General features: G+C 35.8%; 1 pseudogene; it reads left to right on the top strand.

Moving 5' to 3' along the window:
- The first annotated feature begins 7439 nt into the window (after positions 1-7439).
- Positions 7440-12654, top strand: part of LOC102727761 (magnesium transporter NIPA2 pseudogene) — a 25764-nt pseudogene continuing 20549 nt past the window's right edge.

The raw sequence follows: 12654 nt of genomic DNA on the forward strand, positions 1-12654 counted from the left end.
GTTATACGCAAACAATGAATCATGGAACACTACATCAAAAACTAATGATGTAATGTATGGTGATTAACATAACATAATTAAATAAATAAATAAATAAATAAATAAATAAATAAATAAATAGGCAACCAAAAATGGGTCTGGAATTCACAACAGAAATTGGGACTGGAGTTACATTCGAGAATCATCTCCATGTAGATGTTATTTAAAGTCATATGATTTGAGGAGATCCCCAAAGGAAAGAAGTAGATAAAAAGATGATGGGACCTAGGACTGAGCTTTGAGTCATTCACTCAAACCCCCCCCCCGCCTTTACTGAGGAATAATTGACAAAATATAATTGCATATATTGAGTGTACAACATGATGATTTGATACACATATACATCGTGAAATGATTACCAAGATCAAGATAATTAACACATCCATCACCTCACATCATTAACACTTTTTTGTCACTGACTCAAATTCAAAAGTAAGGGAGAAAAAAAGGAAGCAGCAAATGTGACTGAGAAACAAAGTGAGATAATTAGAAAGTTTAGTATTCTAGAATCTAACAGACCAGAGTCCAATTATATGAAAAGCACAAGATATACCTAATTTAAGGGGCATACTACACAATACCAACAAAATATGCCTCAAAAATCTCAAGGTCATGAAAAATAAGAAAAGATTTAAAAAACTGTCGTAAACTATAGGCGACTAAAGGGACAGTAGAATTAAGTGCAAATGTTCTAGACTGGATCCAACAGCAGCTAAAGGATATTAATGGAAAAACTGGTGAAATCTGAATAAATTCTGGGGTCTAGTCTAAAAATCTTCCTAAACATGAATACTTGAATACTAGAATAATATAACAAATTGTTGATATGAACAATATGTCAATTCTTAGATCGTGGTAAGTACACTGGCTTCAACTAATTATAAGAATATTGATGTAGGACATGTCTGTACTACTTGGCAAACATCAAAGGAAGAGTATACCATTTTTTTGACAATGGCTTGGGACAAAGTTCTTTGTTCTAGTTTAAACTTTAATAGTTGGTTGTAGAAATATAAATATATCCCATGGCTCTCACTGTCAAGCCAGATGTGCATTCACTTTCTCTCTGTATTTTTAGTCTTAATTGCCCTAAAGTGATCATAGAAATGATGAAAGTGTAAATATTCTACTGGTTTTCAATTTTACATCTAATTATAACTCAGATTTTTTTTATATACATATTGTACCGTAGCCCTATGTGATTAGAAGGTATATCCTGATTACATGCAGAAAAAATATGAATTGCCTATACCTTCACTTAGCAATGTAACAAACCCTTTCCGATATTTTTAGACATCATAGATATTAAAGGTCACACATGTTATAACTGTATTTTATGTACTTGTATTTACAGAGACACTCTCTCTATATATAAATAAAAACAAAAGTGCTTTATCTGTATTTGTGTGTTTAAACCTTTTTGCAAAAACTTTTTTCGGTTCAGGGTTAGCATAACATGTGAAATGCTCCAGTGCGCTTTTTCACTTTATTCTTCTACAGAGATATTTTTTATGATAGGATTCTATTAAATAGTTATAAATCTTTTCCCTTTGCCTTGGGTATGGTTGACTAGTCTTTGCCAATCACATGTCAAGAGCAGGCAGTTTGGTTCAAAGGGGCAGTCAAGAGGCAAGAGATTCAAATATATGTAGGTTCAACTGGCATTTACTAATAACTCCTTTTGAGACCTGAGAAAAGGAAAAAAGATATTTGCTTTCTTTTTAAAGCACACACACACACACACATTTTCCTATGCAAATTGCTGCATCCCCATGCGCTGAATAAAATAAGTTCAGAATACCACTTTCCTCCCTCTACCAAATACAAATCTTGAAGTGCATTTACAGTTGAGAATATGAAAGTAATAGCTGTTTTAAAAGAGATTATACAAGCCTTCTGGAGATTGAGACTTTCTTGTAAAGTAAAAAGGGGTAGAATAAATAAAGGCTGAGAAATTTTGTTTTGTTTTGCTCCCAGAATTCAGAGTTGTAGACCAAATTGAGTTGTGGTAAACCAGCCTTGCATTAGATCATTTTACTCTGTGGGTATGGCATCTTAGATTCCTAACTTCACTCCATCGTTTGAATAATCATTTTACTTGTTCAGAAAGTTGATTTATTTTTTTTCTACAACGCGCAGACAGCCAGAACGTGGCTCGGTATGCTGTTGTGTCTACCATATTTTCAGCAAGTGTCCCTCTACCAACGCATTCAAGCAGAGGTGTTTCCTTTTGTTGTATATCCATTCACAACTGGTGGCTAGACATTTATTTCAAAAGTATTCTGACCTATAAAGAGATACACAGAAAGTAGTCCTAAGCTTGTTAGCTGCCAAGATAATCTAATTTCTTTGGTAGACTCTTAAGGAAACCTGAGTCTCCAAAATTGGTGTAGAGTTAAAAAAGACAAGTAAAAGGCAGTCTGTGACAAAACAAGGTTTATAACAAAACGTAATAGAGTAATTCAGAGTTAGAACACAGTTAAAAAGAACATAGTCTAATTCCGTGTTATCTCATTTCAAACTGCAGTCTTGGCATCTGTTGCTTGTTAGAAAATAAAACAATCTATAGCTAGTCGTTTAGAAAGGTGTGAATCAAATGAATCTGTACTTTAGTGAAGTCCTAGTACCTTGTTAATCACAAATATAAACAGATACAGTATGTTTTCTTTCATTTTTTATTAAGAAATAACAAATAGGCTTATATTGCAAAAACTCCCCTAAATCTGGAAGAGGAAGATTACATCTGAGTCTTGATATTTAATATGGGTTAAGCTCTAGGAAGAATGTATTAACTTAAGATGTTAAGCTTCTAAAAATTTCAAAACACTTTTTAGGGATTATCAGATCAGAACAATTACTTCATAAGTACAAAAATATAATGTCCAGGCACATAAATGATCTAAATTATAGGGTTTTTTGCATAAATACATTGAATTATAATATTTAGACTGCTGGTACTTTAACAACATGGTGAGGATCATTGTGTTATGTTCTAATACCACTTATCTCTTATTCACGCTGAGTGTAAAACCAGCTTAGACAACACTCTTCATTAGTGTTAAAGCATAATTGTTAATATAACTGGATATTTTCTGTATAAAGGAAGGTTAAGATGTTTTCTTGGTTGTGGAATATTTAGATTAACAACAGATTTGTAATTATATTAAATTAGGTGGATAATTTACCCAATGAATTATCTGCATAGATAGCCACAGGAGCTTAAGGAGTAAATTTAGACACATAATAGTTGCCAGCTGAGATCATTGGATGTAGTGTTAGCTATTAATTTTTGTCATTTTGCTGGCTCTTTATCTGTAACTATGGTATATAAGTTTCGAGTGACCTTGGAAATATATCCATTTAATTATAATGTGTGTTCTTTCAGAATCCTTAAACATGTTCTCAAGTTTGACATGTTTGCAGGCATAGCTTATATTAAAAGTATCACCAATAAATTGGAGAATCATTGTGTATCTCTGCTCATTATTTCCTGCTGTTCAGTGCTTAAAAAAATAGATGATGATGATAGATAGATGATCGATCGATAGATAGATAGATAATAGATAGGTAGAAAGATGGATATGTAGGTAGCTTTAATTCATGCTATACTGTGATCTGATTTGTTAATTTTAAGGCATCATGATATTTTATCAGGTTGCAGGGCTCCCCCTTCCCTTACTAGAGTAACTCCAGCTTAAATGCAGAAATATTCTAGTGCTCACGGGAAAATATTAATTATCCATAACACTGTTCTAGCAGGGCATTTTGGTAGGCTATTACAGCAAATCTATGGTTCAGTGTTGAGAGAAAATCCAGAAATATGAACAATTCTTTCTACCTCTGAAAAAACATAGTACACTATTTTGATCCTGATTGATTGAACTATTGAATTTGCCTCTTTTTGTAAAATGCACAAACTTCTCAATCTGTACTTGGCTTAGTTTCTTCACTTATAGGAAGGGATAAAAACTATAAGAAAAAAAGCTACTGCAAAGGCAGAACGAAATTTTCCAAAGTTCTTACTACAGAGTATAGACTCAATGAACAGTAATCTTTATTAAATTTATATTTAGAGCTACTCCAGCATGTAGAAAAGCTCTTTAACTAGATATGAAGCACCCTCCTGCATTCTTACTTGGATCACTTTAAGAAAATCATTTAAATTCTTACAGCTTTAGTTTCTTCATTTGAGGAAGTATAAAGTTTAAACTCTAGGTTAGACTAGAAACAAGAGAACAGTGCCTGTTGTGAATTCTCAGATTCTTGTAGATCAGAAATAAAGTCAGCATTAAGAAATTCCAATGCAACTGTCATTTTCTTTTCATGATCTTAAGGTCTGGTGTTTATTTACTGGACAAGTGCTTTTGTGTTTTTTTTGTTTTTTTTTAAAGATTTTTTATTTATTTATCTGAGAGAGAGAATGGGAGACAGAGAGCATGAGAGGGGGAGGATCAGAGGGAGAAGCAGACTCCCTGCCGAGCAGGGAGCCCGATGCGGGACTCAATCCCGGGACTCCAGAATCATGACCTGAGCTGAAGGCAGTAGCTTAACCAACTGAGCCACCCAGGCGCCCCAAGACAAGTGCTTTTGTTAAGACTGCCTAAACCTATAGAGGGGAGGGGGGAGGGAGGATGGGTTGGCCTGGTGGTGGGTATTGAGGAGGGCACGTTCTGCATGGAGCACTGGGTGTTGTGCACGAACAATGAATCATGGAACACTTCATCTAGAACTAATGATGTAATGTATGGGGATTAACATAAGAATAAAAAAAAATAAAAAAAAATAAAAAAAAATAAAAAAAAAAGACTGCCTAAACCTAGATAGAAAAAGAAGTTTTAAAATATTCTTGTGCCTCACAGCCCAAGATGATAAGGTCCACTGTCTTATAATTAAGTTAATAATCGAATCTCATTTCTGATTTATGTCACTGTTGTTAGAAATTTATGTATACTGCATTTCGTATTTCACTAGTTTCCCACTCTAGGATGTTCTTTTTTCTTCTGTGAATAATTTTAAGCAGAAAATTCTGTTAGTGACTTCCCTTGGTTGATAGCATATTCCCCAGTCTCTAATAAAGTATCTTAACTCCTTGTGGATTTATCGATCAAATATTCTCAATTCAATCAGCTCCAAATATATTTAGAGTTTTATTTTTCTTAATTTCCACTCTCCAGTTAATCTAGCACATTGGGTCAGTCAACATATTTCTAAATATCACTAAATTTTGGTGCGATGGGAGTATTTTAAAATACAGCATTATATACAAATATGATGATTGACAACTAAATAGAAATAGAGACAAAGACAATATGTATTTCATTTAACAAATGTATTTGGACACACAGAAAACATTAAGAGAAACGTAACCGAATATATATCATACAGATTACAAATATTTATAAATTCTAACATTAAAAATACTTGTTGAAATATGGTAGACACCTCAGTAATTTACTTGTTATATGGAAAAAAGGCATAACATTCACACATCTATCTAATGTCTATTTAGAAAATGGGACTTGGTCTCATTTTCTGTGGTACTTCTGGGTTGGTTTCCTATTACGTAAATACACATTTAACTCTCCCCCTTTTTTTTTTTTTTTTTTTTTTTTTTTAAAGATTTTATTTATTTATCCATGAGAGACAGAGACAGAGACAGAGAGAGAGAAGCAGAGGGAGAAGCAGACTCCCTGCCGAGCAGGGAGCCCGATGCGGGACTCGATCCCGGGACTCCAGGATCATGACCCGAGCCGAAGGCAGACGCCTAACCATCTGAGCCACCCAGGCGCCCCCCCCCTTTTTTTTTTATTCATTCGAGACACAGAGATAGAGAGAGAGAACGTGAGCAGGGGGAGAAGTAGAGGGAAGGGAAGAAGCAGGTCCCCTGCTGAGCAGGAGCCCGACGCGGGACTCGATCCCAGGACCCCGGGACCACGACCCGAGCCAAAGGCAGCCGCCTAACCATCTGAGCCACCCAGGCGCCCCAAACATTTAACTCATCTTAATCTGCCTTACCTATATTGATATGGTGTTTAATATCTCAGGCAAGAGGGAAGCATTTGTATCTTTTTTTTTTTGGAAATTAATTTATCATTCTTTTAGGGCCAAAATGTAGTCTCAACACTTCTAATCCTGCTGGTGTACTCAACTAAATATTGTAAAATAGGAAACACAATGCATTATGAAAAGTTAGAAATTGTTTCATAACTGAATTACATGTTCATTCAGTAAGGTTGTTTCAATCCACAGCACATGGTTTTAGGTAGTAAGTATGGGGTAAAAGGAAAAGAAAATCTGCATTGTGTGTGCTTATTCCAGTGTTGAGTATTTTTACAGAGAATGCTCTATTATGGTTTCTGTTCTCTGATTAGGAAGACTGTCTTTTCAGTTCAAAAGCCCCCTGTGATTTGAGAGTGCAGGAAAAACGAATACTGGTGAAGTGACTTGCCGGACCATTGAAGTTCAATTTAAGCATGGAAGGCATCTCTGGGGAGAGCGAGGCTGCTCTAGTCTGTGAAGATATCTATATACCCTGAGCTGGTAGGAGGTACCAGGAAGTGATGGCAGAACCACAGGGTATCTTTGATTCACAATAAGATACTGCTTCTTTTAGAATGAAAAGCCACCTGTTGTTTGTCAAAGGTACTACTTACTGATTATTGCTTTACATATTAATGCAAAGAACCCTTGGAAGTAGTCTCCTGTGCAGCTGCTGAAAGTCAGTCTTTCACCTGTCTCCAATAGGGCATACTTTAAAAAAATGCTTTGTACAGACAGTAGAGAATGCTTCTTTCTTTAAAGAAATCAGAGCCATCTGCTGGGGGCAATAAAGAGGGAGGATATAGGCAGTATTGAGTTGCTTATTGCCAAGCACAGAAAAATGCTAATAAGATCCATGCTGAGAAAAGCTCTCACTCATCAGGGTGCATCATTGCAGACATTAAGCTGAGGCTGTGAATTGCTGTTAGCCAAAACTGCAGAAAGGCTAACGAGAATTGTGCCAAGCGGTATCTCCAGTCACCCTGTGAATTGCTCTCTGGGGCATGAGGTTTGCTATATTGTTTTTGAGATAATTTGCATAGCAAAAATTATCTGATGAACTTGGTAAATCTATCAGTACATGATCAATATATATGTATATATTTGCTAAGTTATTTGCTGAGAAATATCAAATGATTAAAAAATAATTACATGCCTTAATTAATAATCAAATGCATAAATGCAGGCACATTAAATAAACACATCATAATCTAGTGTTTGCTCTGTTAGGTTCTGAATCTCAATGACATGAGATTAATAGAAGACCAAAGAAAATCCGAACAGAGCCATTTACTGGCTTTTCAAAGGAAATTTTATGTTAAGACCATAAAATTCCATCCCCCCCCTCATTTTTTGACAGCATGGCAACATATATCATCCGTAACTGTGACAATTTACAAACAGGTAAACCCTCAATCTTTTTTATGAGAAATGAAACATAGTAAAATGGAGGGTTCCATTCAAAAGTAAGTGGACTGAATGCTGATAATTGTGTGATTCTTCCTATTTTAACACTGCCACTTGGCTTATGCGTTTCTGCTCAAGTGTATGTGTAAGAGAATACAAAATGATCAATGAAAAGTTGGAGGAAATTGAGCACAGAGGATTTCCTGATGTTGCTTAAGAAGCACAGGTTAAGAAGTGCTAATGAGGGGCGCCTGGGTGGCTCAGTCATTAAGCGTCTGCCTTCGGCTCAGGTCATGATCCCAGGCTCCTGGGATCGAGCCCGGGAGGCCTGCTTCTCCCTCTCCCACTCCCCCTGCTTGTGTTCCTGCTCTCACTATCTCTGTCTCTGTCAAATAAAGAAGTGCTAATGAGCACAGTTTATTTTAATTGCCAATAACTATTGGGATTATCTGATAAACACGAAAAATATTTTCCCCTTTCCATGTAAAATCCTGATATAAAATATCCCTACTAGTGCAGTTAGGTATAAATTTAGGGTAGTAGAACTTCAGGAAATCTGAATTATATTCCCTGTTCTTTTGCTAATTAGCTTCCCTTGGGACAATGACTTCACTTGCATGTGCCTCACTTTTAAAAAAGAATAAGGGTCTGCACCATTCATTAAAATTTCAGAGCTGTATGTGGATTCTATGCATAGTCAGGGAATTAAGTTTCTCCTTCACCCATTTGATAGTTCAGAAATAGAAGGAGCACTCTAAGATTTTTCAGTGTGTGGGTGTGTGTGCGTGTGTGTAAGACAGAGAGAGAGATCTGGATAGGTCCTACCTGTGAACATTTCCTGTTAATTAATGTTAGGTTTTTTAGTTCTCAGTTACATTCCTTTCCTCTATGTTTTCCATACTAATTTAAAAGCCTGCTCAGGAGTCAGATAAAGAATGTGACTTTGTGGGGCGCCTGGGTGGCTCAGTTGGTTAAGCGACTGCCTTCGTCTCAGGTCATGATCCTGGAGTCCCAGGATCGAGTCCCGCATCAGGCTCCCTGCTCATCAGGCTCCCTGCTCATCAGGGAGTCTGCTTCTCCCTCTGACCCTCCTCCCTCTCATGCTCTCTGTCTCTCATTCTCTCTCTCGCAAATAAATAAAATCTTAAAAAAAAAAAAAAAAATTAAAGTTTAAAAAAAAAAAGAATGTGACTTTGTTCAGAAACAAATTTTAACTTCTAATACTCCATCTTAAATATTACTAATCTACTCAAAACTGCTGGTCTGCATGCTTACAAAAGAAAAAATTCACAGGGCACATTGTTAAACATGGCAAATGAGACCTTATTCAGGACTACTGCACTAGGACAGAGAGATTGAACTCAACTCCACTGAAATAAAAGGTAGGGTTTTTATAAAAACCTAGGATGACAAAACAAATGAGCAAAGGGAAAAAAAGAGAGAGAGAGAAGCAAAGCAAGAAACAGACTCTTTACTATAAAGAACAAACTAATGGTTACCAGAGGGGAGGTGGGCCTGGAGTGGAGGGTGGGGGGATGGGTATTAACAAGGACACTTGCTGTGATGAGCATCAGCTGTTGTATGGAAGTATTGAATCACTATATAGTACACATGAAACTAATATTACATTGTATGTTAACTAACTGGAAATTTAAATAAAAACAAAAAAATAAAATTGTGGTTTCTAACCTGCAAAACGTAAAAATTAAAATCTGGGATGAGCTAATGGAGAGGTAATAGAAGACTTCATGGGGGAGGATGGTCAATGTGATTAGCCATCTATGTTTGCTAATTTTCACTTATTTAGTGAGGCTCCTACCCTCCCACAAAGGCTGGGAAGCAGGGATCCTATCTTTCTTGATGGTCACATTTCAAGGAATTGCTCCTAGGTCACTGAGAAAAATATTCCTGTGTTGAAGAATATTTGCATCTCAGAGGGACAGAGAAAGAATGTACAACTGCATGTTTTCTAAAGGAAATGCTCTAAAAAAAGGAAGTTCAGAGGCCTAAAGTGAGGAAGAAGCCTATCTAAGTTTAATCAAGTTGAGGGGAACATTAAGGCCATCTTGGTCACATCACAGGCAGGAAACTGACTTAAATGGTTATTAAATTCAGGTAACAAAGGAAAAAACTCTCATTCAATCTCCCTCTCTCTCTCTTTCTCTCACACACACACACACACACACACACACACACACAGACACACAAATGGGCTGATCCTGATAAGTGAGGGAGATCAGAAGACAATAGCTACCACATTGGGCATTCTATCAAATGTCCTACCATAAAAAACACTCTTTCTCTTGTGGAGAGATCTACATGAAGGAATATGGAAAGAAAAGAGATCAGAAATGTTCTTCTGAAAAACTGCTTTAATTTGAAGAATAGGCAAAGTCTCCATACCATTAAAAATACATAAAAACTTGGGCACTACCATTTTATTTTTAGTTTCTAACCACAATCAAAGAACACATGAGATCTATATAAAATAGATGGTTTAGCATCTGTGGTTCTTAATCATATTTCTATATCTGTTTCTACTGAATTTTTACCTCATTATGGATAATCTTTTTCTTCTTTGTATACTGGGTGATTATTTTATTGGATGCTGGACTCTTTTGTATACATTTAAATATTTTGGTTATATCTGGGACATAATTACATTTCTTAGAAATAGTTCAATCAATTTGAAATTTGTCTTTGAAGGTTTTCTTAGATGGCACCACAACAGCTTTGAATTTAAGGCTAATTTGGGCCCTTCACTGAGGCAATATTTTTTGGAAGGCTCAACTGGCTACTTGAAGAGGTCCTTCTAGGTGCATGTGGTCTCCAGTGATTTTTACACCTAACCCTCTGTGGTCCATCTTATGGTTCCGTCCATGCAAAGACTCAAGGGACACCTGTACATATCTAAAGATTCTTTTTCTTTGTGCAACACTTTCCTCTCTGGTAGTTTGTCTCCCTGTACTCTGAACTTTGTGTCCTCAACTCACTAAGACCCCTCAACTCCCTTTGAGTTTCCTCTCTTGTGTTGTGGCTGAGAAACTCTTCACGTAGTGAATTGGGCATATGTGTTCACTTGGTTTATTTCTTTTCTCTCAGAGATCATTGTCTTGAGCTGTCTCTTCTCCAATGGCTGAAAATCACTTTTTTGTGGATTTTGTATTTTGTATTTTAATGTGGAAGGGTTAACATGTCCTTTTACTTTGTCACGACTATAAATCTCATCATTAGCATTTCATATAGCATGTGTGAGTGTATATAGAGAGTGGAGTGTGAAAGCAAAGATTAGGAAGAGTGAATCTAATAGAAGCAATAAAGATTTAGTCTATCAGGTAGTTCCCCCATGATTTGATTTGGATTGATGAAATATTTGTACTATACAAAATAACATTGACCACACTTGGTTACACAGAACATGTTTTCTGAGAAACTTTAGGTGTTTAGGTGGAGGCGATATTTTCAAATTAACATTGGAAATGATGCCTTCTAAATTTCATTGTTGAGAAGTCATCATAAGCATTTGGGTATTTACCATCTATGTGACCTTGGGTAGGTCACTTAATCTGTCTATCTGTTTGCTCATATTTTAAAAAGCAATGGTAATAGTACCTCCTTCATTAAGTTGCTCTAAAGATTAAATGGTTTCACAAATACAGAGATTTTAGAACTTTGCAGGCCACACAGTAAGTGCTATAATAGTGTTAGCAATATTTAGTAATCTGGTAAGTCCTGCAGTAAACTCACATAAACACACATAACTGTTTAGATTTTTGTAACAGTTAAATGTACCTATGTATGAAGAGATTTTCCCCTCAGAACATGTGTTATCAATCATCTTTTAGAACTATCTGTTTTGAGGAGCATTGATCCAAAGGAAAAGAAAGACTACAATGTTTGTCTCATTATTCTTTATAAATACTACTTTTCACAGCCACATTTTTGTTAGGTATGGAGAAAGGTTTTGTTCTTAATGAGGTACCTGTAAGAGGTTCTCCGAAAGTCCCCATGAGGCCTGGGCAGGGTTCATATATTTAACACCTCACCGTGGAGTGTTTTGTAACCTCATATTAAATGGTATCCTAGGAGACAGATTTCTGCTGGTATAGGTATTTGATAAAGTGTCACTCTGCAAAAGTTTTCCCCTAAACAAAAGACAAAATTTAAATATCCTTGTGGTTGCCTCAAAGTTGATGCTGTTGCATCAGTTATGTGTTCTATGATCTCAAGTAAATGTGTGAGTTAGATCCAGGCCACATGGATTATGGTTAGAATATTTCTCCTTGATGTGATGAATTTTGCTGGGCTTTGACTATTAGAAGATGGCAGGGCTTACAGTTTGACTGTATCGAGACACCCACCATCATTTAATAGTCAGGACACAGAAGGGATATGGCCCAGTAGATTCTTGAATTTTAGTTAGGACAATTCAGCAGAGCTTTTGCTTCATCTGATCAACATGTGGACAGATGATTGAGAAATTTCTAATTACTAAGCTGAGTGAAGACATTCTGCTACAGAGAGGAGTGATATGAAGGCAGAATTTAGGACTTAAATCTGGGCCATTGTGATTGGGAATAATGGTAATTCCCACTAACTTTTCTGCATGAGACTTAGAATCACATGGAATTTTGCATTTCTGTTTCACTCTGTACAATACGGCCACCTGAGGACACCAAGAAAAAAATAGTTTATAATGTAGGTTAATGTTAATAATTATGTTAGAGGTGTGGAATATTCCTTTTCAGTTGGCTGAATTGAGTGAATTTTCTGGTACTTTCTGATAATTTGAATTATAATAATCAGTCTGTATTTAAAGAGAAATCACTGGAAATTTTTTAGTGGTGAGGAAAATGGTGATTTAATCTTTAGTCAGAGAGCACCAGCTTCACACATAACCTCTAAACAAATCTGTATATGTTTGCACTGAGAAACTTAATACTTTCACATAGATTAGTCTGAGTTCTTAAATTATTCCTGACATTCTATATTAATTTTAATCATTTTCCTTAGTGATCAAAATGCAATCATTTAATCTTATGTAATTTTTATGCTTATGAGCCCCTTGGGGAAATTTTGTATATGAATTTCAGTCATTTCATTAGAAACATACACTTAAATGTTAGTTGTGAGCTCTTGGCAGTATTTTATCTTTTCTTTTTTTTTTTT

Source organism: Leptonychotes weddellii, chromosome 1 (assembly GCF_054177405.1).
Source record: "Leptonychotes weddellii isolate Sample4059 chromosome 1, ASM5417740v2, whole genome shotgun sequence".
Classification (NCBI taxonomy): Eukaryota; Metazoa; Chordata; class Mammalia; order Carnivora; family Phocidae; genus Leptonychotes; species Leptonychotes weddellii.